We start from the raw sequence: 6,744 nt of genomic DNA, 5'->3' as shown, positions 1-6,744 counted from the left end.
ATCAAAGGCACTCCTCATTTCTAAAACAGTTTAAAAAAAAATCTTTACCATTTATTTTTGGTTCTTTCTCAGGATTTCCATCTTTCTACTTACATTTTGCATCTGTTCTTGCATGCTGTCTACTTTATCTATTAGAGCTCTTAACATATTGGTCATAATGGTTATACATTTCTGGTCTGATAATTCTGACATCCCTCCCATGTCAGGTTCTGATGCTTGCTCTGTCTCTTCCAATTATATTTTTGGCCTTTTAGTATGCTTTCTAATTTTTCCTGATAGCCAAACAAGATGTAAAAAAGGGAAAGGAACAGGTATAACTTAGCCTTTAGCAAATTGGTGGTAAGGTGTGAGGGAATGGGAAGCATTCTACCATCCCACGATTAGGTCTCAGTCTATTTGTGAGCCTATATCTCTGGACTATGGACTTTATAAGAGTTTCTCAGTTTTTTCTCTCCACCCTTAGGAGTGACAGGATGACCACAGTGGGCTGGAATTGGATATTTTCCTCCTACCAGATCAGTTAGGCTGTGATAATGCTCCAGCAAGTTAGGCTCTGGGTAACTAGTTTCCTTTGAAAGCAGGCCTTGTCAAGAAGAACAGAGGGCTGGGGCATATTTCAAAACCCTTCCTTCCCTCCAACCACTGCCAGAGTAGGAGGGAATATTTCTCTGATATTTACTGTGGGAACCTACTCAAGCTCTGAAATTTATGTGAGATAAATTTCACAATATTGTGGATCTCCTTTAGGACTGGATCCCCCTAGAATTTTAAGCTCTTGGAGTTATCTACTCTGAGGTTTTAGCAACTTGTCAGTTTCAGTTCAAGTTTTCCTAACCCTGCAGTGGTTCCCATGGTGGCTTCTGCTTGAGAGTCTCGGCTCTGGTAAGCTGTGACTCCATCTATTTGCCTCTCCTTTGTCTCTTCAATGTTGAGGGCAGTAATTTGCCCAATGTCTTCCCATCTTTTATGGATCTGAGAGTTGTTAAGTTTTCATTCTGTTCAGTTTTTACTTGTTATTAGGATGGAGTAGTGACTTCCAAGATCTTTACATGTGGAAGAGGAAACCCTCCCCCTGTGTTTATGTAAGTCTAAAAGATAAATCAGGAAAAGCATAACTCTTTTTTTTTAAGATTTATTTACTTATTTGAGAGAGAGAGAGTAGGGGAAGGGGCAGAGAGAGAAGGAGAGAGAGAATCCTCAAGCAGACTTCTCACTGAGCATGGAACCCAACACAGGGCTCCATCCCAAGTCCCTGAGATCAAGACCTGTGTGGAAATCAAGAATCCAACACTCAACTGACTGAGCCATTGAGGCATCCCAAGGGAAAAGCATAACTCTTTATGGTTAAAATATGGTAGTAGAAAGTATTCCTTTTTTTAATATTTTATTTTTTTTAATTTTTTTAGTATGTTATGTTAGTCACCAGACAGTACATCATTAGTTTTTGATGTAGTGCTCCATGATTCATTGTTTGCATATAACACCCCGTGCTCCATACAATACATGCCCTCCTTAATACCCATCACCTGGCTGACCCATCCCCCCAACCCCACCCCCCTCTAAAACCCTCATGTTGTTTCCTGGAGTCCATAGTCTCTCATGGTTCATCTCACCCTCTGATTTCCCCCCTTCATTTTTCGCTTCCTTCTCCTACTATCTTTCATGCTATTCCTTATGTTCCACAAATAAGTGAAACCATACGATAATTGTCTTTCTCTGCTTGACTTATTTCACTTAGCATAATCTCCTCCAGTTTCATCCATGTTGATGCAAATGTTGGGTATTCATCCTTTCTGATGGCTGAGTAATATTCCATTGCATATATGTACCACATCTTCTTTATCCATTCATCTGTTGAAGGGCATCTCGGCTCTTTCCACAGTTTGGCTATCGTGGACATTGCTGCTATGAGCATTGGGATGCAGGTACCCCTTCTTTTCACTACATCTGTGTCTTTGGGGTAAATACCTAGGAGTGCAATTCCTGGGTCATAGGGTAGCTCTATTTTTAACATCCTGAGGCACCTCCACACTGTTTTCCAAAGTGGCTGTACCAACTTGCATTCCCACCAACAGTGTAAGAAGGTTCCCCTTTCTCCACAAACTCTCCAACATTTGTTGTTTCTTGCCTTGTCAATTTTTACCATTCTAACTGGTGTAAGGTGGTATCTCAATGTGTTTTTGATATGAATTTCCCTGATGGCTAATGATTTTGAGCATTTTTTCATGCGTCTGTTAGCCATTTGTATGTCTTCTTTGGAGAAGTATCTGTTGATGTCTTCTGCCCATTTTTTGACTTGATTATTTGTTTTTTGGGTGTTGAGTTTGAGAAGTTCTTTATAGATCTTGGATATCAGCCCTTTGTCTGTAGTGTCATTTGTAAAAATCTTCTCCCATTCTGTGGCTTGTCTCTTTGTTTTGTTGACTGTTTCCTTGCTGTGCAGAAGCCTTTTATCTTGACAAAGTGCCAAAATTTCATCAACCAATACCAAAAGATTGAGATTATTCCCTGCATATTCTCAAACCACAATGCTTTGAAACTGGAACTCAATCACAAGAAAAAATTTGGAAGAAATTCAAACACTTGGAAGCTAAAGACCATCCTGCATAAGAATGTTTGGGTCAACCAGGAAATCAAAGAAGAACTTAAACAATTCATGGAAACCAAGGAGAATAAAAACACATCAGTTCCAAAACCTAGGGGATACTGCAAAGGTGGTCCTAAGGGGGAAATACATAGCCATCCAAGCCTCAATCAAAAAATAGAAAAATCCCGAATACCTAAATTAACTTTACACCTTAAGGAAATGGATAAAGAGGAACAAATAAAGCCTAAGCCAGGCATGAGAAGAGAAATAATTAAGATTAGAGCAGAGATCAATGAATTAGAAACCAGAAATATAGTAGAGCAAATCAACGAAACTAGAAGCTGGTTCTTTGAAAGAATTAATAAGATCAATAAACCACTGGCCAGACTTATCCAAAAGAAAAGAGAAAGGACCCAAATTAATAAAATTATGAATGAAAGGGGAGAGATCACGACTAACATCAAGGAAATAAAAACAATTACTAGAGATTATTATCAACAACTATATGCCAATAAATTAAGCAGCCTGGAAGAAATGGATGCCTTCCTGAAAACCTATAAACTACCAAGACTGAAAGAGGAAGAAATCAACAACCTGAATAGACCAGTAACCAGAAACGAGCTTGAAGCAGTGATCAAAAACCTCCCAAAAAACAAGAGTCCAGGGCCTGATGGATTCCCTGAGGAATTCTACCAAACATTGAAAGAAGAAATAATACCTATTCTCCTGAAGCTGTTTCATGAAATAGAAACAGAAGGAAAGCTTCCAGACTCATTCTATGAGGCCAGCATTACCTTGATCCCAAAACCAGGCAAAGACCCCAATCAGAAAGGAGAATTATAGACCAATATCTCTGATGATTATGGATGCCAAAATTCTCAACATGATCCTAGCTAATAGGATCCAACAGTACATTAAAAGGATTATCCATCACAACCAGGTGGGATTTATCCCTGGGATGCAAGGGTGGTTCAACATTCTCAAATCAATCAGTGTGATAGAACACATTACTAAGAGAAGTGACAAGAACCATATGGTCCTCTCAAATGGAAAGTATTTATGTATGCTTATGGTGGCACAACCCTTTTAGTTATACCTATATTGAGGTGGGGGATATTTAAAAATAAGACATTAAGAAAGGTACTTAGAGTATTATTTCAAATCTGCTTTTTTCTTTTTAAAAAAGATTTTTTTTATTTTAGAGAGAGAGAGAGAGAGAGAGTGTGTGTGTGTGTGTGTGTGTGTGTGAGAGAGAGAGAGAGAGAGAGTGAAAGAACAGGGGTATGGGCAGAGGGAGAGGGAGAAGTAGACTCTCTGCTAAAAAGGAAGCCTGACATGGGGCTTCATCTGGAGACTCCAGGATGGTGACCTGAGCTGAAGACAGACGCTTAACCTACTGAGCCACCCAGGCACCCCTCAAATCTGCTTTTTTCTTAACAATAACAATATTTCACATTACATTAACAAATAATGTCCATTTAAATATCAACCACCTCTAATTATAATGGACTTCAACAGATACCAATACTAAATAACATTGGCAAAGTAAACTAAGAAAGTTTGGTTTAATTTCATTATTTAAATGAAAGAAAGTATCAAACTCATCTATGTTTTGTCAAATCAAATTAAAACTAGACTGTGTGGGGTTCTGTCCACTGTGCTCACTCTGTGCTCATCAGCAGCCTGTGGGCAGGCCGGAGGTCATGGTCTGCCTCTTGGGGAGTGCAGCACTACAGAGATTGCTTGCATGCCCCAACTCCAGAGGGTCCTTCTGGATCTGGGAGTGGACCCTTGTTGCAGTGAAACCAGATAGGGTGCAGCAGCAGTTCATTGGGGATGTGATCCAACACTTGGAGAGGAGGGGCTTCAAGCTGGTGGCAATGAAGATGTTGCAGGCACCAGAGAGAGCCTTGCCGAGCACTACCATGATCTGCAAAGGAAGACCTTCTACCCAGCCCTCATCAGTCACATGAGCTTCAGCCCCGTGGGGCCATGGTCGGGGAAAGCCCTAACGTGGTCTGCTCCTCAAGGGCCATGATAGGACACACCAACTCAGCTGAGGCTGCCCCCAGCACCATGGCGGGGGGATTTGGGGGGTACTTCAGCATCCACATCAGCGACTCTGTGGAGGGGGCCCAGAGGGAGCTCCAACTATAGTTCCAGATCAGTGAGTTGGTGGACTAGGCAGACAATGGCCACCAGAGCAGCATCTACCCAGCCTGAGCGCTCAGGCTGCCCTCAGCCACCCCAGCAGCCACCCAGAATCACCTATCTCTGTCAACAAGTACTTGAGCCCACACCCATGGTCAGCCCTTCTGTCCCAGACCACCTTCCTGTACACCTTCTGCCCCACCCCAGTCCAGAGGGTTTGAGCAACCAACTTTATGTGCCTTTTAGTATCCTAAGCCAGCAAGAAATAGGACCAAATCCTTTCTATACCAAAGTGCCAACTTTAGGGTGTCTCCAAAATTGTGTAGTGTGACCTCCCTTCCCCAAAGTGGGGGAGGGGGGACATTAAAATTTACTGTGTTGTACATGGGGGGGGATCATTTATTATAGTTTTTGCCATCTCTGAGGTAGGGATGAGGACTTTATGCAAAGTTTTAAGACTTTGAGAATAGAAATAGGGCTTATCCTCCCATACACACACACACACACACACACAACTAGAGGGGTTTGGGTACTGCAGTAAGTACATTAACCTACAATTTCACTGTCCATACTGTGGTTTACACTAAGTTTAGATGTCCTTTGAGTTCAGTTATTTTAAAAAGTGGAAAAACTCAAAGATCTCAAACCGGTTGTGCAGCCTCAGCTGAGGTGTGCAGAATGTTTCTTTAGATAATATGTCTCTAAGCATTAGGTAGCAACAACTTTTCTTTTTGTATCACAATTACAAGAATTTCTTGAACTGGAATTTTCAGAGAAGCCGTGCAAATGTACTGTTCCAGAGAAGCTATGGAAAGGAATTACTCTGAAGAAATGTTTCGTACTATAATGTCTAATATGGGTTGCACATTAGACATACCATCTTTTCTTTCCCTTTCCTTTCTTCAACAAGGAGAAAAAAAATGAGTCATATTTTTTGAGATCTTCTATTCTCTTTTTGATGACTTCAAAAGATGCTAACATTAGGTTAGCATTCTGAGGTTCAACTGTTTTTGAAGTTCAATTATTTAAGCAGATTAATATTTTCTGTCACTAAGAGAACAACCCAAAATGAGCCATTTAACTATCATTAACATAATGTTCTGAAAAACTAATTGGCACACTGCTCAGATTCAAGGAAAAAAATGCACTTGAAGGGTTTCTGTGACTTTTTTTTTCTTCTTTTCCTTTCGTTCTGTTCAGATGATTCACAGAAAGCACCTATGAAATTTAGATTTCAGGAAACATTGGTGCATAGCATAATTACAGCCTTCTTTATTCACCAGTACTTGAAGACTAACATTCATTTTTACTTAAACTATTATATGTTGAAATAAGATTCACTTCACATATTATTTTGCAAAATACCTGCTCAAGTTTATTGAATGTTTTTCTAAAAACTAGTGTAATTCCTTACTATAACTACTTTTCAACTACAGGTTTTCTGACATGACTAGACACAAACCTCTAAGGATTTTACACCTTAGCGAGCATTGTATAAATAAGATAAAATTACTTTTGTTTTAGAGAAAACATAAAATTTTTCCAGTGAATGCCTATTAACACACACATACAAAAACTACTTTCCTTGACAGACTTAACAACTGATAATGTGTATTATTATTTAGTACCGAATTCCAGTAGACAAATTAGGAAAACAAACAAGCCCTTGTCTTGTTCTATATCAATATAAATACTTATCCCTAATTTAAATGTAAATAGAATATTAGTCAATCCTCACTATAAATTAAGCTGTATCTTGGAGACAAATATATTCAGTTATGTAATTTGTCTCTTAATTAGTGCCACATGTTCAGAGTTATTTTAACTTTTTAAAACAAAACTAATATCTCAGACCAAATAATATTATATCTGAACCTAAAAATGTCAAATTCTGTTGGCTTCCATACCCATTCAGTGTACATGCATAAACAAACATACTCACAGACTACTTATTTTTATCTAAAGCATTTTTTTCCAACTTGTAAATATGGAGAATTTTTCAAAAA

General features: G+C 39.1%; 1 pseudogene; it reads left to right on the top strand.

Annotated features, from left to right (window-relative positions):
* Positions 1–4,467: 4,467 nt before the first annotated feature.
* On the top strand, positions 4,468–4,810 carry LOC110569625 (annotated as a pseudogene).
* Positions 4,811–6,744: the final 1,934 nt, after the last annotated feature.

This window comes from Neomonachus schauinslandi, chromosome X, assembly GCF_002201575.2.
Source record: "Neomonachus schauinslandi chromosome X, ASM220157v2, whole genome shotgun sequence".
Classification (NCBI taxonomy): domain Eukaryota; kingdom Metazoa; phylum Chordata; class Mammalia; order Carnivora; family Phocidae; genus Neomonachus; species Neomonachus schauinslandi.
The sequence above is the reverse complement of the archived record's forward strand: the minus strand, read 5'-3'. Positions and strand labels throughout refer to the sequence as shown.